General features: G+C 35.0%; 1 protein-coding gene and 1 pseudogene across 2 annotated transcripts in view; one reads left to right on the plus strand and one right to left on the minus strand.

The window, feature by feature from the left end:
• The window catches only part of FNDC3A (fibronectin type III domain containing 3A), a 216,032-nt gene that overhangs the window by 149,961 nt on the left and 38,408 nt on the right, over nucleotides 1–27,663 (minus strand). The window lies entirely within an intron of this gene.
• On the plus strand, nucleotides 4–3,877 carry LOC105510588 (annotated as a pseudogene).

The raw sequence follows: 27,663 nt of genomic DNA on the forward strand, positions 1-27,663 counted from the left end.
AACATGGCACAAGTATACATATGTAACAAACCTGCACATTATGCACATGTACCCTAGAACTTAAAGTATAATAAAAATAAAAAAATAAAAAATAAAAAAAACTCAAAAAAAAAACAGATGGGACTTAATTAAACTAAAAAGCTTTAGCACAGCAAAAGAAATAATTCAGAGTTAGCAGACAACCCACAGAGTGGGAGAAAATCTTCACAATCTATACATATGACAAAGGACTAATATCCAGAATCTACAAAGAACTCAAACAAATCAGCAAGAAAAAAACAAACAATCCCATCAAAAAGTGGGCTAAGGACATGAACAGACAATACTCGAAGATACACAAATGGCCGACAAGCCTACAGAAAAATGCTCAACATCACTAATGATCAGAGAAATGCAAATCAAAACCACAGTGCGACTCCTGCAAGATGTCTATAACAAAAAAATCAAAAAATAATAGATGCTTTTCACTGTTGGTGGGAATGTAAACTAGTATAACAACTATGGCACGGAAAACAGCATGGAGATTCCTTAAAGAACTAAAAGGAAATCTGCTGTCTGATCTAGCAACTCCACTACTAGGTATCTACCCAGCGGAAAGGAAGTCATTGTACGAAAAAGATAACTGCACATGCATGTTTATAGCAGCACAATTTGTAGTTGCAAAAATATGTAACCAGCCCAAATGTTCATCAATCAACGATGAATAAAGAAAATGTGGTATATATCCACTATGGAATACTACTCGGGCATTAAAAAAATAAAATAATGGCACTTGCAGCAACCTGGATGGAACTGGAGATGATTATTCTAAGTGAAGTAACTCAGGAATGGAAAACCAAATGCATGTTCAGTTTAAGGCATAAGAGTGATACATTGGATTTTGGGGACTCAGAGGAACGTGTGGGGGGAGGTGAGGGATAAAAGACTACACATTGGGTATAGTGTATACTGCTCGGGTGATGGGTGCACCAAAAGCTTAGAAATTACCATTAAAGAATGTATTCAGGTAATCAAACACCAACTGTTTCCCAAAAACCTATTGAAATAAAAACATTTTTCTTAATTTTTTAAAAAGAGACTTGCCTTAGATACTTTTTGGTTTACATTCCATAAAGGCGGAAGACTGGGTAGACTCATCATGTGATGATTTTTCAGAGAACAGAGAGAACACTATTACTACACGTTAGGTGTGAATCACTCATGTCATACAAGAAAAAAATGTTAGAAAGTAATAGATTTCCACGTAGAAAAAAAAGTTACCTTCCTTAGAACAGATTTATGCTCTAAAAAATTTAAAAGACTATCTGTCTGAAAATGAATTATAGGTGGATAAATATAAACCAGAAACTCTGCATGAACTTGATGTGCATAAGGTAACTGAAGTTGAAACCTGGATTAAAGTTCGTCTTAGAAAGGCAACCCAAACAGGGTATATCTATCTTATTCATAACAAGTCCTCTTAGATGTGGAAAGAATTACTATAAAAATACTATCAAAGAAGCAAGGTATTCAAGAACAAGAGTGGATTAATCCAGTTGTAACAGACTTCCAGAAAGATTGTTTCAAGATGTTTAATCCTGAATCAAGCTGCCTTATATTTCCCTATCAGTCTTAGATCTCAGTTTACAAAGAGTTGTTACTAAGCGCAACAAAGTATCGCAAGTTATATATGCTTGGAGATGATCTGAGGACTGATAAGAACATAATTTTGGTTGAAGATTTACCTGATTAGTTCTGTTGAGATTCTGATACTTTACATGAAGTTCTAAGAAAGAATGTGCAGATTTGTCGATGTCCTCTTATATTTATAATTTCTGATAGTCTCAATGGAAATAATCAAAGGTTATTGTTTCCCAGAGTAATTCAAGAAGAGTGTTCTATCTCAAATATTAGCTTCAACCCTGTGGCAACAACAATTATCATAAAATTTCTTAATACTGACTTTAGATGGTAATAAGAATAAAGGAAAAAGTATTGTCCCTGATAAAAACTTCTCTAGAATTGCTCTGTAAAGGATGTTCTGGTGATATCTGAAGTGTAAGAAACAGCCTCCAGTTTTCTCCTTCAAAAGAAAAGAACAATTTATTTGACAACGGGAAAAAAAAAAAAAAAAAAAGGACTGTCATTAAAATCAGATGCTGTGCTGTCAAAATCAAAACAAAGAAAACATCCTGACAGGGTTTTTGAAAATCAAGAGGTCCAAGCTATTGGTGGCAAAGTTGTTTCTCTGTTTCTCTTCAGAGCTCTGGGAAACACTGTATTGTAGAAGAGCATCCTTAACAGAACTAGACTCACCTTTGTTGTCTTCTCATTTAAGAGAGTATGGTATAGGATACATTACTTGTTCAATTTGAGGAAGAGGTAGAAGTGTCACACATGCCAGGAGGGTTATTTATTTAATTTATATATTCACCAAAACTACACAGATTTTTTTTTTTAATGAAAGTAGATATCTTGGCTGGGTGTGGTGGCTAACACCTGCAATCCCAGCACTTTGGGAGGCTGAGGTGGGCGGATCCTTGAGGTCAGGTGTTTGAGAACAACATGATGAAACTCCATCTCTACTAAAAATACAAAAATTAGCCGGCCAGGGTGGCACACACTTGTAGTCCCAGCTACTCGGGGAGCTGAGGCAGGAGAATTGCTTGAACCTGGGCGACAGAGGTTGCAGTTAGTGGAGATGGCACCACTGCATTCCAGCATGAGTGACAGAGTAAGATTCTATTAAAAAAGAAGGAAAGGGGAGAGGAAAGAGGAGAGGAAGGGGAGAGGAAGGGGAGAGGAAGGGGAGGGGAAAGGAAAGGGGAAAGGAAAGGAAAGGGGAAAGGAAAGGGGAAAGGGGAAAGGGGAAAGGAAAGGAAAGGAAAGGAAAGGAAAGGAAAGGAAAGGAAAGGAAAGGAAAGGAAAGGAAAGGAAAAATCTTATGAGAGCCAGTGAATTTCTGAGTTTTGCAGATATTCTCATTTGTGACAAGAATACATGCTCTTTGCTCAGGGTAGTAAATCTATAGCTATGAAAGATGTGATACATTTCAACAAATCTTGAGGATTTGCTCACTGCCAAAGGAGAAGGATCAAGTTTTTGAATCTTGCACAAACACCAGTAGTTTCTAACACTTAAAAAGCACTGAAAAAATGGCCTGGCAACAAAAGCACTTTTTCTGACTTCTGCCTACCAGCTTTATGCTTCCAAACTTCGCTATCGCTGTATCTTGTTCTGTTAACCATTCAAATGAGAAATCAAGCTCAGATTTTTTTTTTTCCCTTGAGACGGGGTCTCACTTTGTTGCCCAGGCTGGAGTGCAGTGACGTGATCTCAGCTTACTGCGACCTCCGCCTGCCAGGTTCAAGTGATTCTCTTGCTTCAAACTCCCGAGTAGCTGGGACTACAGGTGCGTGCCACCACACCTGACTAATGTTTTGTATTTTCAGTAGAGACAGGGTTTCACCATGTTGGTCAGGCTGGTCTCAAACCCCTGACATGGTGATCCGCCCGCCTTGGCCTCCCAAAGTGTTAGGATTACAGGTGTGAGCTACCATGCCTGGCCTCAGATTTCTTTTATCCAAGAAATTGGAAAGCTCCCTCTGGAGCAACACTTTGGAAGATTGAAAATGGAAGCTCTACTTGACAGGGAGCATGGAATAATAGACTCTGACAGCAGAGAGGAGGCACAGCTTAATGGAGGACAGCTTGTAGAGGAAGCTCTGGGTGAACTCACTCAAACCACTGAACCCAAAACCTGGTATCTTTGAGTCAGAATAGTGGGAATGAACTACCTGCCAACCAGCCTCAGCCCTTTTCATCCCAAGGAGACATGGAAGAAGACACGACAACAGAAGACTATGAGAATGATGGGATATGGAAACCAGTCTGCTAATTAGAATGCTACTTAAAGGATTCATTTTACTTTTATTCAGTGGTTTTTGAAAAGAGTTACTATGCTTTTCTGTTAAACTACAAACAATTTGTTAATTCTTCACTCTTACAGTATTTCATTACAAAGAACTGACCCTTCTGTCATCTATATGTAGATGATCAAGTCTTCAGGTCATCTCTTCATTTTTTCTACAGTATTTATTTAATATTTTGAGTTGTTGAAGGAAAGGGGTCAATGGATATGAAGTGTGCTTGATCATTATGCCAAATATCAGAAAATGTGAAGGAATAATCCAGAATACAAAAAGTTTATGGGTGGTTGTAAATATAAATTATAAAGCATTGTAGAAGGCAATCATCATTATAAATAAACCTTAAGACTTAGGAAAAAAATGGCCAAAGTTTTGCTTACTTAAAAAAAGAGAAAATCAAATTGAATTAAAAAAATTACAAGGATCACATTCCAATCACACTATCATGACAGGCTGTTTTAACACTTATCTCTGTGACTAACAGAACAAGCAGACAAAATATTATCAAGGATACAGAATATCAGAACAACATTATCAATTAGTTTGACCTAAATGGTCTTGGAAAGAACCTCACACCTAACAATTTAAATATATACTTTCATTTCAAGCACATAAAGAAGTCGAGCAAAAAAAAATTTAAGAATGGGCCACATAAAACACCATAAATCAAGTTTCACAAATTTCAAAGAAATTAGTATTAAATGTCTTCAATGTACACATAAATTAAAAATAAAATAATTTTTTAAAAGCTTAAAAATATGTTTGCAGGCTGGGTCCAGTGACTCACACTTGTAATTCCAACACTTTGGGAGCCAAGGCGGGAGGACACCTTGAGCCCAGGAGTTCAAGACTAGCCTAAGCAACACAGTAAGACCCTGTCTCTACAAAACATTAAAAAAAAAATTGGCTGGGTGTGGTGGCACACATTTATAGTCCCAGCTACTTGAGAGGCTGAGGTGGGAGGATTCTTTGATTCCAGGAGGTCAAGGTTGCAGTGAGCCTTGATTGTACCATTGCATTCCAGTCTGGGTGACAGAGTGAGACCCTGGCTCTCAAAAAGCAAAAACATAAAACGTCTGTAAAAGTTTCAATAATTCATAAGTCAAAGAAGAAATTATAATGAATAATAGAAAAGGAACAGAAACAAACTATAACCAAAACATTCTACAGTTAAACCTTAGGATGCAGACAACACTGTATTTATCAAAAAATACAGACCTCTAAATACTTACAACAAAAATTAATTTTTTTTGAGATAGGGTCTCTGTTGCCTAGGCTGGTACAGGGGCACAACTGTGGTTCACTATAGTCTCAACTTCTCTGGCTCAAGGAATCCTCCCACCTCAGCCACCCAAGTATCATGGCTGGGACCACAGGCATGCAGCACCATACCTCATTAATTTTTTCTATTTTTTGTAGTGACAGGGTCTCACTATGTTGCCTAGGCTGGTCTTAAATTTCTGGGCTCTAGCGATCCTCTCACCTTGGCCTCCCAAAGTGCTGGCATTACAGGTGTGAGCCACTGTACCCAGCTGAAAATTAGTATGTTAAGTGTCCAACTCAGTGAGAAAAGGCATAGCTAATCCAAAGAAAATAAAAGGAAGGAAACAAAAATATGAGCAGAAATAGTGAATCAGAAAACAAAGAAATGCTGGAAGATGATAAAATAGTTGTAAGAGTAATCAGAGTCACCAAGATAACAAAGAGTAATCAAAGATAACCAAGAGAAAAAATAATTAAAAAAAATACTTACCTTTTCAAGCCTGGGGTTTTTCCCCCCAAGAAGATACTCAAATCTTGGAGGATTTGATGCAAGTAGATGGCTTTACAATGGATTTTATACATATCTTTCTATTAACATATAAGTTGTATTTAGGGGAATATTAAAATTATGGTTCTTCTCCCAAGATCTTCATAAGGCTGGCTCCTTTTTACTCCCGTATCTCAGATGTCATCTCCTCAGAAAGATGCTCCCTGACAACCAAATTGTAGGGTATATATACCCCTCACATATATTTTATTTTTTACCTAGTACTTATCACTATCTGAAATTATTTTGTGCAATTATTTGGTGTTATATTGAGTGGTTTCCACTCCACTAGAATAAAAGCTCACTATGAAACCAAACACTTCAACTTGTCTTAGAAAATTCCCTACCCTAGAGCCTGGTTGATAATAGGTTTTCTTTCCTTTCTTTTTTTTTTTTTTGAGACAGAGTCTCGCTCTGTTGCCCAGGCTGGGGTGCAGTGGCGTGACCTTGGCTCATCGCAACCTCCGCCTCCTGGGTTCAAGCAAATCTCCTGCCTTAGCCTCCCGAGTAGTTGGGATTACAGATGCCCACCACCATGCCTGGCTAATTTTTGTAGTTTTAGTAGACATGCGGTTTCGCCATGTTGGCCAGGCTGGTCTCAAACTCCTGACCTCAGGTGATCCGCTGTCTCAGCCTCCCAAAGTGCTGGGATTACAGGCATGAGCCACCATGCCTAGACAATAATAGGTTTCCAATAAACTTTTGTTCAAAGAATAAACAACTGCAGAGTGAGGACTAGGAAGTGTGTGGAACTGATTAATTCATTCAACAATCAATTACTAAGGTCTTACAATGTGAGGTTTTTTGCTAGATAACTGGGATAGAGTAGTAAACAAAACAGACAAAACTAACTGCTTTCACAGTATGGCAGAGAAACAGTCACAGGATTCAAGTTAGGCCACTGAGTAATACCAACTGAAATAGTTATTTTAGGGAATTATTAAAAGACTAAATTGAAAATATGAGATGAGAAGAAATTAACATACAGAGATGTGTATGTTGTATGTACTGTCGCCAACATGCCAGATTAAACCAGGGCTACTTTGGAATAAAGGTCCCTGTCTAAATGCTAAGCCCACTCACAGCTTTCTGGCAAATAATCAAACTTTTGGCCAGCTCCAGAACACAGGACTCATATATCTTCAAATTCTCTGGATTCCTATGCTATTTTACATTCATCTGCCACAAATGCAGTGGCATTTTCCATAATCTTGTTATAATAGTACAATATGATGAGCAGAGAGAAGAGTGAAAGGAGAACTACAAATTAACTAGCTATTTTATCTGAGATAAAATATGTCAAAAAAAACTGTTTCCAGCATAATCATAAATGAAATGACTACAAAAATCCTGTAAACCAAGTAACTCTTAGAAGTGTGACAGGTGAGGAACCCTGGTAAATTATCCATCACTCTATTATTCTTATCATTGATGTCTCTATTTGCACAGGGGTATATTATAGAGCACATTTTGCAAATATACTATCATAAAATGATTATAAAGTACTTTATTAGACTTTTAAAAACTAAATCCTTCAATATCTTTAAATTTCATAGAAACAAATAACCATACTTTTAAGTTTGCACTTATCTCAAATGCACTGCTGATCTTACAACTCCCAACCATTTTAAAGAATCAGAGTTCAGATTGGACAGTTTCATTACACCATTTGTAAAAATTCTGCAATATGTTTCTCTCTTCAGTTTCTTTCACTTCTTTCATTTCTAGCAACAGATTTGTTGGCACTTTTAAGACCCTGCTCTACTGGTGTGACACCTAGGAGTTCTCCTTTGCCATCGGTAAGTGCAAATGGTGGGAACTTCTAATGTCTGGGTTGAGTATTAGTGTCAATAATGGGTGAGTAGGCAATTGATAAAAGTTATTGTCTGAATATATGCCAACAGTCCAATTTTAAGCATCTTAAACAGAGATGTATACAATTAGTGAGCATTTTTAGTGTTTCCTGAATTTAATTATTCAGTACTACTAATAACTACATTACTTCTTGAATAACAGATAAACATCTGCTTAAAACATGTTTTTGGTAAGGTGGCTACTACCAAAGGGCAGAAAAGAATTTATCATGACTGCAAATAATTGCCATGTCATGTAGACTTTTAAGTTATTCTTACAAGTATCCTACGATGATATATGAAAATATGTACACAAAACTGTTACATTAAAAAATAACAGGGCCAACACGGTGGCTCACACCTGTAATCCCAGTACTTTGGGAGGCCGAGGTGGGCAAATCACCTGAGGTCAGGAGTTCAAGACCAGCCTGGCCAACATGATGAAGCCCTGTCTTTACTAAAATTACAAAATTAGCAGGGTGTGGTGGTGCATGCCTGTAATCCCAGCTACACGGGAAGCTGAAGCAGGAGGATCACTTGAATTCGGGAGGCAAAGGTTGCAGTGAGCCAAGATTGTGCCATTGCACTCCAGCCTGGGCAAAAAGAGCGAAACTCCATCTCAGGAAAAAAAATAAGAAATGAAAAATAAAAAACAAAACAAAACAAAAAAACCAGAGAATGTATGATAATGAAAATGTCACTGACTAAAGTTATAAATATGCTCAGTATATATGTTAGTTAAGACTACAAAAATATAGAAAAAATATGATTAAAATTTAATGCTCACTACAGTTCTTAATAAACAATAAAAAAGATACAATGGCTTGGAGAAGTTACAGAAGAGGATGGATAAGATTTAAGAGGTTCACATATAAAATTATTTACTTGAGGGAGAAAACTAAGTTTCAAAAAAGCAGGACAGCCGTAAAAGATATCTCTGGAGTGAGGAAGAACAAGAGAGCATGGATACCAGAGACAAACAAGCCTGACAGGAACCTCCAAACAAACAGAGCATACAGCTTGGGAAAAGTTAGAGTTAAGTGATGTCTGAGGTATCATTTAGTACAATTCAGATTTTTAAAAAATAAATTAACAGAAAATTATTGGTATTATTCAAAAGACTGGTATTATAGAAAAGATTACACCTATGCATAAATTATACCTTACTAACTTTGAAAAATATTATTTTACATTCCAATGGTAACACACAATTCCTTGGTCCCCTACTTCAATTTTGCTTAATTTCTGTCAGTCTAAGTTTCTTACATACAAAAGAGAATAAGAAAAATAACAACCTTACATCTGACCCACAGCACCACCAAAATCTATCAGATGAGAAGATGTGCACCAGATGGAAGGGATGATGTCTTAGAATCATCCTGGGACTTTTTCAAAATACTGTATATATATATATTCAGGTCCCTCTCTCTGGTGGGTGAAGAATCTATATTTTCCCCCAACTTCTTGTTCACCTATATTTTTGCGAAAAAAATCTACAAAACCAAATTACAGAAAAAAAAATTAAAGAAAAATGTTTATGAATGGCATCAGTTTTATAGATATAAGTTAACTTTCTCACCTCATCCCAAAAGGAGTATGATTTGCATTCTTCACAAACATTGTTAGGTCTGAGAACAACAAAGTAAACACCTCACATCTCCATTTCTAAAACTTGGTGAAGGATTTAGTAGATACAGTAAGAAAATCAATCCAGAATTCAAAAACATATATTCATGTTTCCAATATTTACAAAAAAGTTACCTGGGCTACTGTATTAATTTGCTAGGTTTGCCATAAAAAAGAACCACAGAAATTTTATTTTCTCACAATTTGAAGGCTAGAAGTCTCAGAGCAAGGTGTCGGCAAGATTGTTTTCTTCTGCAGTCTTTCTCCATGACGTGTAGATGGCATCTTCTCCCTGTGTCTTCCCTCTGTATGTGTCTATGTCCTAATTTCCTGTTCTTATAAGGAAGCCAGCCATATTGGATTGGGGCTCACCTTCTCTTTAGAGGGGGAAAATGATATGGACAAGAGACAGGGAAATAGTGGGCAAAAGAGGGCAGTTCCTTGGCAAAGGCCCCACCCTCAAGCCTGGATACCTGTGGCCCTAAGTGAGAACAGGCATTCCTGCTTTCATGCCCAAAAAGTTGTCTTTTGACCCACCGTACCCCCTTATCCTGTACCCATATAAATCCCAAACCCCAGGCTCCAGAAGGAGATGAGCAGACAAACAGCAGAACAGTGTGGCAGAGAAGGAGCACCTGAACACCAAGAATTCAGTGGGGACAATCAGAGAAGAGAGTTTGGCCGATAATCGAAGAGATAATCTTCCCTCTCGGTCCCCTTCCACCTCCCCATCCATCCTGCTGAGAGCCACTTCCACCACTCAATAAAGCCCCCACATTCACTCTTCAAGTCCTTATTCTTTCTGGACTCCGCACAAGAACCTGGGTGCCAAGAAGGCACCTAAGCCATCTGTGGACGGCGAAGCTAAAAGAGTGCACCGTAGCACACCCACTTGGGCTTTGGGAGTCGCAGGCACCCACCCATAGACACTACCGTGGGGCCAGAGCCCAACATGCTTGCTCTGGCTCCTGCACCTGCCCATCTGCGAGCTCCCGCTCCCATAAGGGGTTGGAGCTCTCAGTGGCTGAAGAGAGAGGCACACCTCTGTTGCATGTCCTGCGAGCGGGGTGGGGCCAGGGAACTCTCCCCTTTCACTCTGTTTCCAAATACAGTTACATTCTGAGGTACTGAAGATACTGAAGGTGAGGACTTCGACATATTTTGGGTTGTGGCAGGGGGTGAGGGGGAACATGACAATTCTGCGTATAACAACCCCCAAGTTACAGAAAGCACATGAACATATGGAATGCCTAATTCTTCTATTTCCTCCTTATCCAACTGTGCCTTTATGTTTGCTGTGGTTGATAGCAATAATAAAGGAGAAAATCCTCTGTGCCTTGTATCCTTGAATGATAGTTAATAACATACATTTAGCAATAGTTAGCTAAGCCAAACCATTCATTCCTCTAACCCATGGTTAAAGGTCTTCAAATTACTTCAGCATTCATGGGGTTCTTGTGATGATTAAATGAATTAACATATAATAAGTGCATAGGACAGTGACTGGTATATAATAAGCACTATCTATGCACATATTAGCTGTTATTGTAAGTGCTGTATGAGTAGCTCTTAGTATTATTATTTTTTATCAATATAGATCTTTCAATTTAAGGACTTGCCTCTAGCCTAGCCAAGTGGACACACATGAAAGAGAATATACCTAGAACACAATGCTTATGAGAGTTCTCCTGAACTGGTCCAGGATCTGCATACTCCTTACTTTTCATATTTTCCTATGCTGATCCTTTAGCTTTCCAGATATCCATCTATTCTACTCCTTTCAATGTAGCGTTCTAATGGTCAATAGCTTCACCTTCATTTTCTGGTCTGTGACTGACTTACTATTCTTTGGCATGACAATTAGTTCGGACTTGATTTCTGCTAATATTTTCCTAAACAGGGCTTCTCAACCACTATGACTGTGAACATAGAATTTCTTCTTCAGAAAACTCTACTCATCCTTCAAGATTCTGACATCCTAAAGCAAAGTTATATTATTCCCATTCTAAGGTTCAAAGCACTCTGTACATCCTTCTATTATGACACTTAGCACTAAATCGTATTTAGTTGTTTACAAGATGTCACCTCCACTACAACACAAGCCTTTCATAAGACTTCAATCTATTTTTACATTTACAGAGACTAAAGTGGTACATTTAGACCTCAATCTGTTTTTGTAGTTACAGAGACTACAGTACATTTACAAAAACATAGGTTGAATAAATGTTTGCTGAATTAACTACTGTCCATCTCCAAATGACTCCTAAATCCTTTCCTCCAGTTTCAACACCAGTGCTGTCTGACAGAACTTTCTGTGATGACAGAAATGTCCTATAGCATTTGTGCTGTCTGATATAATAGCCTCTAGTTGTATGTGGCTATTGAGCACTTGAAATGTGACTAGTAGGGATGAGAAACTGAATTTGCAATTTTATTTAACTCTAGTAGTTTAAATAGCCACATGTGGTTAATGGCTACTGTATTAGACAATGTACCTCAGGATGCCCTGAGCTTTAAAATGCCATTTTCAACTACTTTCTGGATTTATTCACCTTGATAAACTGCAAGTACCTCCATCTCACTATGTCTAAACTTGAACTAATTATCTGAGTTTCCTGAGAAGTTAAGCTAGAAAATTCATTTCATTTGAACATCCTGTCAATTCACAAATGTCTAAATTATTTATACATTAAAGTGCTATTAAATTAACTTGATCACATGAACTTTGAATTAAGCTTTATCTATACTTGGCTAGATCTTGTCAATCTGTAGACTGACAGGCTTACATAACATATTTCAGCTGAAGTCAAAATAGAAATTAAGATTTGCAAATAAAAGATAAGAATATTATCAAACTAATGAATTTGAATTTGGATTTTTAGTTCCATGATGGATAATAACTCAACCTAAGTAAGAATATATGCTTGATACCAGCATACAGACAAACAACTGAGAAGAGTCAACCAACTGCCCATTTAATTCATTTATCTGGCAAACAATTAATGGGCAACTACTATACGTTAGGCACTCTTTGAAGAGCTGGGGATACAAGGATGAATCAGTCAGGGAGACAGTTACAGCCAATTACAATACTAAACAGTATATAGGGTATAATATGTGGTAATTAGAAAATTTTTTTTCCTGTTTAGGCTCATTTATCTTCATACTTGTTTCCACAGAAATAAAGTCATTTTGACAGAAAAGATAAATCAATTTTGAGTTAGACTATTCTACATTCAAATTCTACTCTATAACTTAATAGGTGTGCAGCTTTTAATTTAACTGTAAACTTTAGTGACTTTTCTACAAAGGGAAATTCTGTATATTCTGTATGTCAACATACTGCCTGACATACGAGAGATTCTTAAAATATAATGAGGTATTATCCCATATATACACATTTACAGACAATGTCTGCACATATGTACATACAGTGTATACATATGCAACTAAGGATTTGTGTTCTCATTTATTTCAGAATGGCTTGTAAGTAGATCTGTTCTTCATTCTCTTACAAATCCTACTAAAAAGTGTCATTACCTGCACATGGGTGCCATGTATCTCATTGAACATATATACATGTGTGGGCTGGCAATAAATCTTTCTTTCTAAAGCCAGTTCTATTAAAAAGTCAGACTTAAAATGTTTCCACTTAAAATTATTTTAAAGAAAAAAATACGAAGATTTTACAGTAATTAGAATATCAGCATCGATTCCAATTTTCAGGTGTCATTTGGGTTTGCATGCTTTTTAACCATTCTACCATTCTTTAAAAACTGATATTCAAAATAAGTCCAGGGTATCAAGATTACTCAAGCGGATAATTACAGTATCACAGCTTAAAGTTGTGTTTTACTTTATTGTTAACAAAGCACTTTCGTGCTCATTTACTTTGTTCATTTTAGGATTGAGTATAAAATATGAATTCACTGTTCACATAGCTTATATTTGAGCAATAACATGCACCCCCTTAACATGTAACGCTTCCAGTATAAACTGCCTGAATTTGAACATAAACTAACTTATTTGTTTAATAAAATTTCTGCCTTGTCTTAATAAAGTAAGTTTTCTCTTAAATGCTGATAGTCTCTTCACAGAAGAATAAGTTTTCTTACATAAACTGCATCAATATATCAAAAGCAATTCATTATGCTCATTAAAACTCAAAAACACAGGTTTTCATAATGCAATTTAGAATTAAAACAATTAGTATCTCACAACATAATAGGATCACATCAAAATAAGTTATTGAAGTAATTCTAAGTTTCAGAAGTTTTGTGATGAAAGTTATATGGGTAACAAATACTGTTAAGTTATTTCGAATTGTGCAACAAATTACCCAAATGGCAAGTGTGTGCACCTGTATGAAACAGTCATTTCAACCATATTAACAAATTAACTAAAATATAATTACTTAGAACATTCTTTAAAGGTGAATAATCAGTGTCTGTAAAAGTTATGTTTCAGGTGTCTTACAGTAGTCTGTAATAGCTTTCTTCATAAGACAGCTTCTAAAAATTTCCACATTTATAATTTCACAAGGAGTGCAGCTGGACTGATCATTCTCAATAAATTCATAAACTCTGAAATTCTATACTCAAATTGTAAAAATTCTAAATATACTAGAAAAACAGCGTTTTAAAGATTCCACAAATTTTAACTTCATGGTAATATGCTATAATTATTTTAGCAATAAATGTAATCTATAAGCTAAAATAACTTAATTTATAAATAATTTACATATTTAAAGTATTAGTGTCCTGACAGTTTTAACTACAAAGGGATTTTTACAATTTTTTTCATTTAAATCACAGAATTTTTTCAAAACTAATCTATAACTATTGATTTAATAAAATTATTCTGTGGTAAAAGGTTAATAGTTTTAAGTTTACCCTAAAACTGCTAAATCTATAGCTCTTATACTCTATTAATCAGCGCCTACATTAAAAAACAGTAATATGATCTTACTCCTTGACCGACAAATACAAAGGATTTAATATAAATTATAAAATATGACAGAAGTATTATATCATAAACTGCTTATCTACTAAAGCCACTTCTAAAACCCACTTGACTTACTGTTGGTTACATTCTCTGATTTTTTTCATTCAACTGCTGCTTCCACAGGTACCAACAGCTGCTGTAAGATTCAACAGCTTCTTCTCCAGAAATCTATTCCAATTTGTTTCAATTCACTGAATACTAAGGTAATTTTCACTGGCAAGTTGGACCACATATTGTCCTTCATCTAACAAGTCACCCTTTACAAACTCTATTCTGGTGGCATCTTATGTCATTTTATACTTACCCAGTGAAAATACATGTAGAGAAAGGATGTTAAACGTACAACTGATTACCAGTACACTCATCAATACCTACCTCAAACCTCATTTTCTATCAAATTATCCAATGTACAGTAGGCTTACTATTGTACGTGACTATATCCAGTCACCATAGCAACCAAATCAACAAAGAACTGCAGTAGTATCTGCTTCTAGATAATCCAATGTCAGTTAACAAGTTAGAATTTAAGAGTATGCTGATTACAAATATATTTTATTTTAAAGTCACATTTTTAGTGATTTTGTTTTTGCTCTGATCTTGGAATATGTCAGTATATTTGCAGTTTATATATGTATATATAAAAGAAACAAGCATCAGTGTACAAACCCCATACACCTAGAAATAACCTATTAATGCTTTAATTCTAAAACTGACTCCACAAATTTAACCCATTTATCAAAGAAAGATTGATAATACTTAGTCTTATAATAACTTATTTCTGGATTGTTAACAATCACATTTAAATTATAGAAACATATTTAAAATGCAAATAGTTTTTAAAAATATTTTTATTGGTATAATCTACATACGATAAAATTTACCCTGTAAAGAGTTATAATTTCATGGTTTTTAGTATACACAAATAATTGTACAACCACTACCACAGTAAATTTTAGAACATTCTCATCATCTCAAAAAGAAACTTCTGTAGACTTTTAAGACTGGCTTCTTTCACTTAGCATAATGAGGTTTTTGAGGTTCATCCAGGTGGTGGTATATACTGAAGTACTTCATTCCAGTTTACAGCCAAATAATATTCCATTTTACTGATATACCACATTTCGTTTATCCATTTCTCTGTTGATGGACATTTGAATTGTTTCCACTTTTTGGCTGTTATAAATAATGTTGTTCAATTTTTTACATGGACATACGTTTTTGTTTCTCTTGGGTATATACCTATGAGTGAAATTACTGGGTCATAGTGTAACACTAAGTTTAACTGTCTTAGGAACTGCCAGGCTATTTTCCAAAGAACATTTACCAGTTTACATTCCCACCAGCTGTATGAGGGTTCCAATTTTTCTATATACTTGCTAACACTTGTTTTTATCTTTTTAATTCTATCCATTACAATGGGTGTGAAGCAGTACCTCATTGTGGTTTTGATTTGTATTTCTCTGATGACTGATGATGTTGTGAATCTTTCATGTGCTTTTGTGCATGTACATAACTTCTTTGAAGAAATGACTTTTCATATCCTTTGCCCATCTTTTTATTAGGTTGTCTTTTTAGAAGAAGTAAGAGTTTTCCACACATTCTGAATACAAGCCCCTTATCAGATACAGTTTGCAGGTATTTTCTCCAATTTTATGGATTTTTTTCCTGCAATTTTGTGGATTTTTTTTGTTTTGTTTTCTGATAGTAACACAAAACTTATAACACAAAATTAATCAATTTTGATGAAGTATACTGTATCTCATTTTTCTTCTCTTTCTTGTGCTTTTTAGTTTTTTATCTAGGAAATCATTCCATAATTCAAGATCATGGATGACTTTTTATTCTAACAGTCTTAAAATTTAGCTCTTATTTTAGGATTTTAATTGATTTTTTAGTTTTGTAGATGGTATGATGTACAGGTCCTATTTCATACTTTTACATGTGGATATCCAGTTGTTCCAGCACCATTTGTTGAAAGACTATTATTTCCCAGCTGAATCATCTAGGCACCTTTGTCAAAAACCAATTGAACATAAAAGTAAAGAGTTTATTTCAGGACCCTCACTCTATTCCAGCGGTCCATTCTTAGGCCAGTACCGCACTGTCTTATTACTATAGCTTTGCAGCAAGTTTTATTTATTTATTTGAGATGGAGTCTTAATCCGTTGCTCAGGCTGATCATGCAGTTGTGAGATCTTGGCTCACTGAAACCTCTGCTTCCCGGGTTCAATCGATTCTCCTGCCTCAGCCTCCTGAGTAGCTGGAATTACAGGTGCATACCACCACGCTAATTTTTGTATTTTTAGTAGAGATGGAGTTTCACCATCTTGGCCAAGCTGGTCTCGAACTTCTGACCTCAAGTGATCTGCCCATTTCAGCCTCCCAAAGTGCTGAGATTACGGGCATGAGCCACCCAACCCGGCCTGCAGTAAGTTTTAAAATGGAGAAATACTGAATTCTCCCACTGTGTTCTTTTTCAAAATTGTTTTGGCTATTCTGTGTTTCTTGCATTTCCACATGAATTTTAGGCTCAACTTGTTAATATCCGCAAAGAAGTAAGCTGGGAATTTGGTAGGCAATGTATTGGATATGTATAATTTGGCAGTATTTCACCTTAACAATATTAAGTCTTCTGATCTATGATCATGAGATGTCTTTCCACTTGTTTAAGTTTTCCTTAACTTCTTTCAGTGAGTTTTATGGTTTTCGGTGTATACATCTTATACTTCTTTCACTAAACTTATTCCTAAGTATTTTATTCTTTTTTATGCTGTTATAAATGGAAAAGTTTTAATTTCATTTTCAGATTGTTCATTGCTAGCATATAGAAATACAATTTATTGTTCTATATTGAACCTATATCCCACAACTTTGCTGAACTTGTTTATTAGTTCCAATAGTTTTTTAGTGGATTCTTTAAGATTTTCTTTTTACAAGATCATGTTCTCTTTGAATAGTGTTTTATTCCTTTTCCAACCTGGAGGCATTTAAGTCCTTTAGTTACTTATTTGCCCAGGCTAGGACTTCCAGTACAACGTTGAATAGAAGTGGTGAGAGCAGGACATCCATATCTTGTTTCTTATCTTAGAGGAAAAGCATACAGTTTTTCACCATTCCACACAGTGTTAATTATGGGTGTTTTTGCAGATGCCTTTTATGAGGTTGAGGAAGTTCCTTTCTATTGCTTGTATACTGAGTGTTTTTATCATAAGTGTTGAATTTTGTCAAATGCTTCTATTGAGTCTACTGAGATGACCATGTGGTATATTACAATGATAGTTTTATGTATGTTGAACCAACTTCAACATTCCTACTATAAACTCCACTTTGTTGATGTACATGATGAAGTAAAATAGAATTGTGTATGCTGATGGACTTGATTTGCTAGTACTTTGTTGAGGATTTTATATCCATATTCATAAGGGATATTGGTCTGTAGTTTTCTTGTGATGTCTCTGTCTGGTTTAGTTTTAGATTTAGTGTTAATTCTCCCTTAAACATTTGGTGGAATTCACCAAAAAAGCCATCTGAGTCTGGGCTTTACTTTGGGGACAGATTTTCTTTGTGGTACAAATTTAATCTCTTTACTTGCTAAACATCTATTGGGGTTTTGTATTTTTTCTTGACTCAGTTTGTTTTGTGTCTTTCTAGATATTTGTCTACTTTGCTTAGATTATTTGTTGGCAAGCAACTGTTCATAGTATTCATTAATAATCCTTTCATTTCTGTAAGATCTGTATTAATGTCTACTCTCTCATTCTTTATCTTTCTTGATTTTAGTCATTTGTGTCTTTTTTTTTTTCTTGGAAAGCAGCTATGCTCACCACTACACCACCAACACTTCTTTCTTTCTTTATTTGTCTACTTAAAAGGGCTGGCGATATTGTTGATCTTTTCAAAGAGCCAACTTCTGCTGTTTTTGATTTTCTATATTTTTCTGTTCTCTATTTCATTTATTTCTGCTCTAAGGTTTACTATTTTCTTCTGCTAGCTCTGGGTTTAGTTTTTTCTTCTTTTTACAGCTTTTTAAAACAAAAGGTTAGATAACTGATTTGAGAGCTTTCTTTTTAAACATGGGCTTTTAAGGGTATACGTATTCCTTTAACCATTACTTTAGCAGTATGCCATGAATTTTAGTATGTTGTATCATTGTTTGCATTCATACCAAAGTATTTTCTAATTTCCTTTGTGATTTATTCTTTGGCCTACTGGCTTTGTAGAAATATACTCTTTAATTTATACATAGTTGTTATTTTCCCAAATTTCTCTGTGTTATTGATTTCTAATTTCATTTCATTGTGTTTGAAGAAAATACTTTGTATTATTTCTATCTCTTTAAATTTACTGAAGCCTGGGCAACATAGGGAGATCCCATCTCTACCAAAAAAAAAAAAAAAAATTAGCCTGGCACAGTGGAGCACATCTGTGGTCCTAGCTGTTTGGGAGGTTAAGGTGGGAGGACCACTTGAGCCCAGGAGGCCAAGGCTGCAGTGGGCCGTGATTATGTCACTGCACTCCAGCCCGGGTGAAAGAGAAACCTTGTCTCAAAAAAAATTCTTCCTATCGAGGCTTGCTAGTTTTATGACCTAGTATATATCCTATAATGGACAATGATCCATGTATACCTGAAAATATTATACACGCTGCTGTTGTTGGGTGGAATGTTCTACAGATGACTATTAGGTTTACAGTGTCGTTCATACTTTCCATTTCCTTGTTAATATTCCACCTATTGAAGGCTCCAACTATTATTGTTCAATTGTCTATTTCTCCCATCAATTCTGTCAATCATTATTTCAGATATTTGGGGGCTTGATTGTTAGAGGCAGACTGACCCTTTCATCATTATAAAACATCCTTCTTTGTCTCTGGTAACTTTTCTGACTTAAAGTCAATTATTAGTATAGTCATTTCATTTCTCTTTGGGTTACAAGTTGTCTTACTCTATCTTTTACATTTCAACCTATTTGTGTCTTTGATTTGAAGAGTGTCCTGGGCTGAGCATTGTGTGGCTCATGTCTGTAATCTAGCACTTTGGAAAGATGAGGTTGGAGGATCACTTGAAGTCAGGAGTTTGAGACCAGCCTGGGCAACAAGTGAGACTCAGTTTCTACAAGAAATTAAAAAATTAGCTGGGTGTAGTTGGATGCATCTGGAGTCCCAGCTACTTAGGAGGCTGAGGCAGGAGAATCACTTGACCTCAGGGCTACGATGGCACCACTGCACTTCAGCCCGGTAATAGAGCAAGACCCTGTCTCTTAAAAAATAAAAAGAGTGTCTCTTACAGAGTGCACATAGTTAAATCATGAATTTTTTAAGACAGAGTCTCACTCTGTTGCCCAGGCTAGAGTGCAGTGGCACAATCTTGGCTCGCTGCAATCTCTGCCTCCCGGGTTCAAGTGATTCTCCTGCCTCAGCCTCCTGAGTAGCTGGGACTGCAGATGGGTGACACCACACCTGGCAATTTTTGTTATTTTTAGTAGACACGGGGTTTTGCCATGTTAGCCAGGCTGGTCTCAAACTCCTGACCTCAGGTGATCCACCAATCTTGGCCTTCCAAAGTGCTGGGATTACAGGTGTGAGCCATTGCGCCTGAATTTTCATCCATTCTGTCAATAACTGTCTTTTCACTGTCATGTTTGATCCATTTAGATGCAATGTACTTAATGATAAGGTAGGATATGCCTTATCAGTTTGCTATTTTGCTCTGTTTTATGTATGATATCTTTTTTGTTCCTCAATTCCTCCATTTTTGCCTTTTTTTATGTTAAATATATTCTGATGTTGTATTTTAATTCTCCTGTTGTTTCTTTTGTTACATTCTTTTGAGTTATTTTCTTAGTAGATGCCCTGGGGATTATAACTAACCTCTTAACTTGTAACAATGTTGATCCAATTAATTCCAATTGTACGTAAAAAACAGTGCTCCTCTAACCTCAGTTCCCTCTCCCATCCTCTGTGCTATAACACTAATTACATTTTTATACCTTATAAGCCAACTAACAGTGTGTAAGTATTGCTTTCTGCAAATTACTTTTAAATCAGACAGAAAAAATGTTTAAATACATTTATACTGTCTTTTATATTTACTTGGTTATGTTTACTGGTCCTCTTCATTTCTTCGTATCTACTCAACTGTCTTGTGAACATTCCTACTGAATGTAAGGAGACAGTGTTGGAAAAGCATTCACTAACCATTCCTATTGATTAGGTGCTGCCATTTCTGAACTGTTTTATTAGTATCAACTAGATCATTACTTACCTAGAACCAAGTGTTTTCGAATTCTGAGTTTAAACTCAATGTCCTTTCTTACTCCAAAGTGACGGAGACTGGGGTATCAGAAGATACTGAGTCTAGTCTCAAATCTGCCACTCACTGTGTAAACTGGTTAACTATGGGCCTTTAGTTTGTCCATCTGTAACAATGTGAATTGGACTATTTTTTTTCTGTGCACACTTTCAGTTTTGAATTTCCAAAATTTCATCATATTCATTCTTTCTCTTTAAAAAAAAAAAAGAACTATCAGGTTTACCCCTTTATTTTCTATTTCACAGTTGGTATCCCCTAGACCTACATTACTTTATGTTTGGTGGGGTGGGTATATAAGCCAATCAATCCTTTCTCTGCTGTCTCCCCACTCCATTGCATTTAACTATGTAATTAACCAAATAATTTTCCCAAGGATTATTCTCATCTTTTCATTGATCTACTTTTGAAACTTTATTGGTTACCTATATCTTATTACCTCAAATCTAAAACTTAGAATATAACATTCAAAACCTTCCATCGAGGCAGGAAGATCACTTGAGCCCAGGAGTTCAAGACCAGCCTGGGAAACATAGTGAGACTCTGTCTCTATAAAAAAATAACAGAATTAGCTGAGTGTGGTGGCATATGCCTGTAGTTCTAGCTACTAAAGAGGCTGAGGCAGGATGATCACTTAAGCCCAGGAGACTGAGGCTGCATTGAGCCATGATCATACCATTGCACTCTGGCCTGGGTGAAGAACAGGACCCTGTCTTAAAAAAAACAGCAAAACAAAACAAAACCTCTTAGCAACTACCCTGTCTGTAATGCCTAATTGCATGTCTTTATTATATTTCAAATACACAGAAAAGTAGACAGTATTGTATCCTTTACTTTCCAGAATCAACTAGAATTATGTTGATGAATTTTCCTCAGATGCTCTTTTGAAAAATAAATACAATTTTATTACAGATAATTTTTCCGAACTTGGAGTGTATCATTCTCATTTAGTATTCTTCATACACATGCTTATACACATCCATTATTAGTATATACTGATACTTCGTGAAATTTTTATGTTTGTTCATTTATGTCAGTGAATCACATCTTACAAATCCCTTTCTAACCTGTTATTTTACTCAATATTGCATTTTTGAGATTTATCCATAGCACAGATTTATACAATAAAATACTGGTATATAGTATTCTAGTATTCCATTATATAAATCCTCTCAAATCTCCTCCATTTCCCTACTAGTAAACATTTATATTGTTTCCAGTTCTATCATTGTTACAAAATGATGCAGAGAATAGTTTTGCACATGTGCCTTATATATGTGTATAAGATTTTCTGTAACAGAAATATTTAGAAGTATATGTATGTGTTAGATTTGGAGTATGCATTTTTTCAGCTTTATTAAATACTGCTATTATCACTCTCCAAAATGACTGTACTAGCAGTATTTGATGGATCCTATCGCTCCACAAGCCTTACTATACTGTCACAGGTTTCTTAACATCTACAACCTCATTAAGGTTTTAATTTGCATTTTTCTTCTTTAGAACATAACTCCAATCTCCTCTCTTCCCCCAAACTTTTAATAAGTCCAATTAATCACCTCAAGATAGGGTATTTCCCAAACAGGCCCTTTGTGGCCAACTTTATGGCTAAAGTTCTTTCCTTACACAATTAGCACTCATCTGTGTATCAGTTAAGTTTACCAGCTGTTTTAGCTGTAATTGCCAGTTTCTGTATTATATAGGTATACAGACTGTTAAGTGGTCAATAACATGTCTATGGATGCATATAAAACACTGAAATTGATGCTTACTATGCTTACTAAAGAACAGTTATTTTATTCAGACATTCTAAAGGATTACTTTAGAACGTAATAGATTATTCTAAGTCATGCTGAAATCTTGGAAGAAAGAAAATACTAAAATATACATCTTTCAAATATATCAAGTATTACCAAGGCAATAGAGATGAGAAAAGCTATCTTTTTTCAAAATATATTTTCTCAAATTGCCACATATTGGTTTATAATGTTATAAACCAGTGTGCATAGACACATTCATATGCTAACTTATAAATCTTCAGGAACATAAATTATACCAAGTAGTAGTTACCGTAGTAAATACTTACAAAATGGAATTGTATTTCAATTCCAAAAAAGCACTATTTGAAAACTAACCTATTTTAAATCTAATGATTTATGATTTGCCCCACAGCCATGATTCCTCTATCTATTTGTGTGGAGCAAGCACAAGAAAGCTATTTAGGAGATAATTTAAGACACTAAAGAAATATCAGTAGTGACAACAAAACATTTTTTTCTAATCACTTTTAGAAGGAGAGAGAAAAATGGGGAAAATATGAACTACTACTACTTAAAAATGATTATTGAAAGGAAAAACAACAGTATAAGTGGGTTGGCTAATTTGGGACTCATTAAAACCAATTATTTTTCAGTTCCTAGAGAAAAAGCTTTCAGCTTTTTCCCACTCGGCATGATATTAGTTGTGGGTTTGTCATACATGGCCTTTATTGCGTTGAGGTACTTTCCTTCCACATCTAATTTATTGATAGTTTTTTTTTAATCATGAAGGGATGTTGAATTTATCAAATGATTTTTCTTCATCTATTGAGAGGTTTTATGGTTTTTTTGTCCTTCATTATATTGATGTGATGTATCACATTTACTGATTTATGTATGTTGAACCATTCTTAGACATTCCTGCGATAAATCTCCCTTGATCATGGTGTACTATCTTTTTGATGAATTGTTGGATTCAGTTTGTTATATAGCATTTTGTTGAGGATTTTTGTGTCTATGTCCATCAGGGATACTGGTCTTTAGCTTTCTTTTTCTGTTGTGTCCTTGTTCAGTTTTGATATCAGGATTATGTTGGCCTCATGGAATTGGTTAGGAACAGTTCCCTCTGCTTTAACCTTTTGGAATAATTGGATGAAAACTGGTATTAATTCTTCTTTAAAGGTTCCACAGAATCCAGCAGTGAGGTCATCTGGTCCTGGACTTTTCTTTCTTGGGAGACTTTATTACTAATTCAATCTCATTACTTGTTATTGGTCTGTTTAGGTTTTCATTCTTCTTGTTCCAATTTTGGTTGGTTGAATGTGTTCAGTAATTTATCAATTTCTTCTAGGTTTTCAAATTTATTGACATATAGTTGTGCACCGCAGTCTCTAATAATCCTTTGTATTTCTATGGTATCTGTTGTGATGTCTCCTTTTAAATTTTTGATTTATTTATTTATTTTTTTTCTTAGCCTAGCTAATGGCTAGTCAATTTTGTTTATCTTTTCAAGAAACTCACTTTTGGTTTTGTTAATCTTTTGTATTTTTATATGAAAGGAGAACGTTATCAGTTGAAAAAGCAGAACTCAATTTCTACTTCAACAACTATCTGTACACTTTTTGACAAAAATCATCTTGCTTTATATTAATCTAATGTAAGGACACATGCAAAAGTGGGAAACATTATCTTTGTTTTTTAGTCGAATGCATTTCCCTATTTATACAGTGCTACTTTCAAGTCATTCTCTATTTCCTCCTTGCTTTAGTCCAAACTATATTACTTAAAGTCAACAACTTCTACAGGATTCTCGGGCACAGCAGTTGACTAACTCTTGAGTCACTTAATCAGAGAGTTTGGAATTTAACTGTAGATTATGTAGAGTTTAATAGAACATCAATGCTTTTTTAGACCAAGAATCTATCAAAATTCCAGGACCATTATGTTTCATTTCTTTAAGATGTTTAGAGTCTGATGATTCTCTTTCGTAACAGTTTTAAAATCACATTATATATATAAAAATATATATTAGAATAGTATAAAAACACTACCAAATACTTTGGTTTAGTCATACTAGATTGAATTACATGAAAGTATTTCACTGTCCACTTTTAAAATGAAATAATTTTTCAACTAAACAAAATAATGTGTCCAATTTTTATTTTCTTGGAAATATATATAGTTTAACAACAAACAAATGAAATGGTATTGGTCTCAAGTCATTCAATAAGAATACGATTTTATTATTTTGTGCCAAATATAAAAACTAAATTCTAGTTTGCATTCTTTGTAACTGTTCCTGATATTTTATGAACCTTTTTTCCCTTTAGACTACCTTAAAATTTACATTCAGTTTGTAAGTCTGATTTTATCATCTCTTAGAACAAGAACCAGTGCAATATTTTATACACAGACAGAACCTGAATATGTGTGAAGTTAATTTTTTTCCAGGACAACCTAGCTGAATCTTTATCATAAATTTTTTAAAATGTGTGCTTACAAATATATGATAATTAAGCAAATTTTCAGATCTGAACCTTGAGCATAAGACTTTTTATGTCTAAAGAAAAGTTAATGGGTAGCACTAGAATTTTTCAAAAGTATTTGATTTTCTAATAAAATGTCACAGAAAGTGGCGTGGTGCAGGCGTGTGGGAGAAAAAAACTAATTGAAAGAGGAGAGTAGTTTAATGTTTAAATTCTAGCCTTTCCCAAGTTTCTTAAAATGAGAAATTTAGCAAACCGCTATTTATTTGCCAGGCAAAGCTGCATAGCAGTTAGAAGATGACTAATTTGGGCTATGAAATCTATGACTGCTGGTTTGGATTAGAATTCTGAGGCACAAAATTATTGTCACAAAAGTATAAGCTTTATCTCAACCTCAGTAGTCTCATTCCTAAGGTTTATGTTTACAGCTTAGCGTGTAAGTGATCAGATTTTTAAATGCAAATATTTACAAATTTATAACTTTTTGAACTTAAAAATGTGATCACTTTTTAAAGTTTTTATATTTGATTTTTGGTTATTAAAGTTTTCCTTCTTATTTCCATTTAAACCAAACACAACTTCCATGAAGATAAAGTTTAATCCAAAGTAACATTATGTAAAAGCTAATCGCAGAAACAAACATGTAGAGCTTTGCTTTTAGGTTTGTTTTAGGCAGTGTAAAAAGGGGGAAGCACCTTTGCTCCCCTACCCCACTCTGCTTTTTCTGGTTTGTCTTTAGTTTCCGCTGGACAAAATGCTCTGAATGTTTTTGAGACAATTCTCAATCAAGGGTCCAACAAAGAGCCTGCTATGCATGAAAGCTTAACATGTATCAACAAAAATGATGAGGGCCCTCAAGTAAGGAAACTTGTTGACCTGTGAAATTCATTACAAATTTCTGAAGTAAGGATCTGAGTCAGATGAAAAAAAAAAATACCTTCTTTTTACAATTGTTCACCCAGCAGGCTTTGAACATAGTTTTATTCTATACATACAGTCATGTGATGAAGAAACTGATTCATTGTACTTGTTGGTAAATAACAAACACTGTTTTCCAAAGTTTAGATACCAATATAAAAATATAAAATGAAACTAGAAAAACGCTATATTACATAGAGAATTAGCCCTACTCTGATCAAACAGCATTTTTATTCCATAAAAACTCCATTTTGGATGACATCATTAGGAATGACACAGTGTTAACCTCCAAAAATCCATTCCTTCATAACAGCAGTAAGAACACAGGCATAAATTGTCAAAACTAACTTTTTTCAGAACTCTAGAAATTAACCAAAGGCTTGCAACAGTATGTTCAGGGAAAACAGCTAGATCCTGATATGGACAGTGAGCTTTGTGTCATTTCATTTTGCTTTATTTCCTACTCCATCTACCCAGCTTCACAGAAGCCTTGGAAAAGTCTCAGAATCACAGCAGCAGTAAAAGCCAGCAGGCTAGCAGCCACTGGAAGGGACAGAATGGTCTGGAACACCATACAAATCTCATCTCCAAAAGAACTGTCATATTTGACCTGTCTGGCAGTTCCCTGGAAACACCCAGTCAGTCCCAAGGCTTGTCTTTATTTGTCCGAACTTAGAGCTCCCTTACTGCAAATAGCTTTCCCCCTGGGAAGCATGTCTAAAACAATCAGTGGCAGTTGGTTTAACATCACAGTTGGCTTATGGTGACAATAACAATCGGGAAAACAAGAAGCTAACCAAAAACTTGGAAAGGAAAAGCTGCGGAATAAGATGTTCATATGGGGGCTTTGAAAAGCTCTAGTGTGTTCAAGTTAAGGTGTAGTATTTTATAAACCTACTTTCATTTTGGCAATATATATTAATCATTTTAATACCACTTACATAGGCCTACTCACTAGGGTGTTATATCAGAAATGACTCTCTTTTTTTTTTTACCATATCAAATGGAAATTCCCTCAGTATGAAAAAACTCATTAATTCCCATGGTTTCACTATCCCAACTATTTTGATAATTTCTGTGTCTCTGGTTCAAATCAGATCTTTTTCCTGAAGTTTAATCCATTAATTTACTGTTTTTATAGTGACTAAGACCATGATAAAAGACCAGGAATTTTAAAGACTTAGCTTTGAATCCTGGTTTTTGCCTTTCAGAAGCTATGTTACTTAACCTAGTAACAAGTTAACACTTTTCTGATTCTTAGTTTCTATGAAACGGAAATATTAAAGCTACTTCTAAGAATTGTCATGAAGATTAAATGAAATAATGCATGACTTGCCACAGTGTCTGAACACATGGTAAGGGCTCAAACAGTAGCTGCTATTATAACTCCCCAGCACTGATGGCAAGTTTGGCCATGTGCCCTGTGTTGGTCAACAAAATGGAATGGAGATCAGCATGTAGTTCACCAGGATACCAGCAACATTCTACATAAGGGCTGGGTCTCAGGTGAATATTATGTGGCGCACAGCCACAGCAAACCTGTGAAGGACATGCTATATGAGCAATAAACCTTTTGGTAAACTACGGAGATTAAAAGGCTGTTTGTTACCATAAAATAATCTTGCCTTTTCTGACTGATAAGACTTAACTTAGTACATGGTCTTGCTATCCACTCACATTTTCAAAGAAAAGCCTGGGGAAATTTTTATCCTCTCTCTTAGTTTTGTTCTATGACTTGTTCACCAATTTTACCTCCTTAATATTTCTCAAATCGTTTATCATTAATATGACCTTAATTCACGTTTTTTTCTGTTATTACAATATTTTCTTTCCCTAGCTTCACTCTCCTTAAACATTTTATTCTGCATTAATAACATCAAATTTTATTTTAAATGCATCAAATGCCTGATCATAAGTGCTTAAATAGTTCTTATTAAATTTATTTAAAAACTCATTTTTTCTTTTCTTTTGAGACGGAGTCTCGCTCTGTGGCC

This window comes from Colobus angolensis, unplaced genomic scaffold (genome assembly GCF_000951035.1).
Source record: "Colobus angolensis palliatus isolate OR3802 unplaced genomic scaffold, Cang.pa_1.0 Scaffold101, whole genome shotgun sequence".
Lineage (NCBI taxonomy): Eukaryota > Metazoa > Chordata > Mammalia > Primates > Cercopithecidae > Colobus > Colobus angolensis.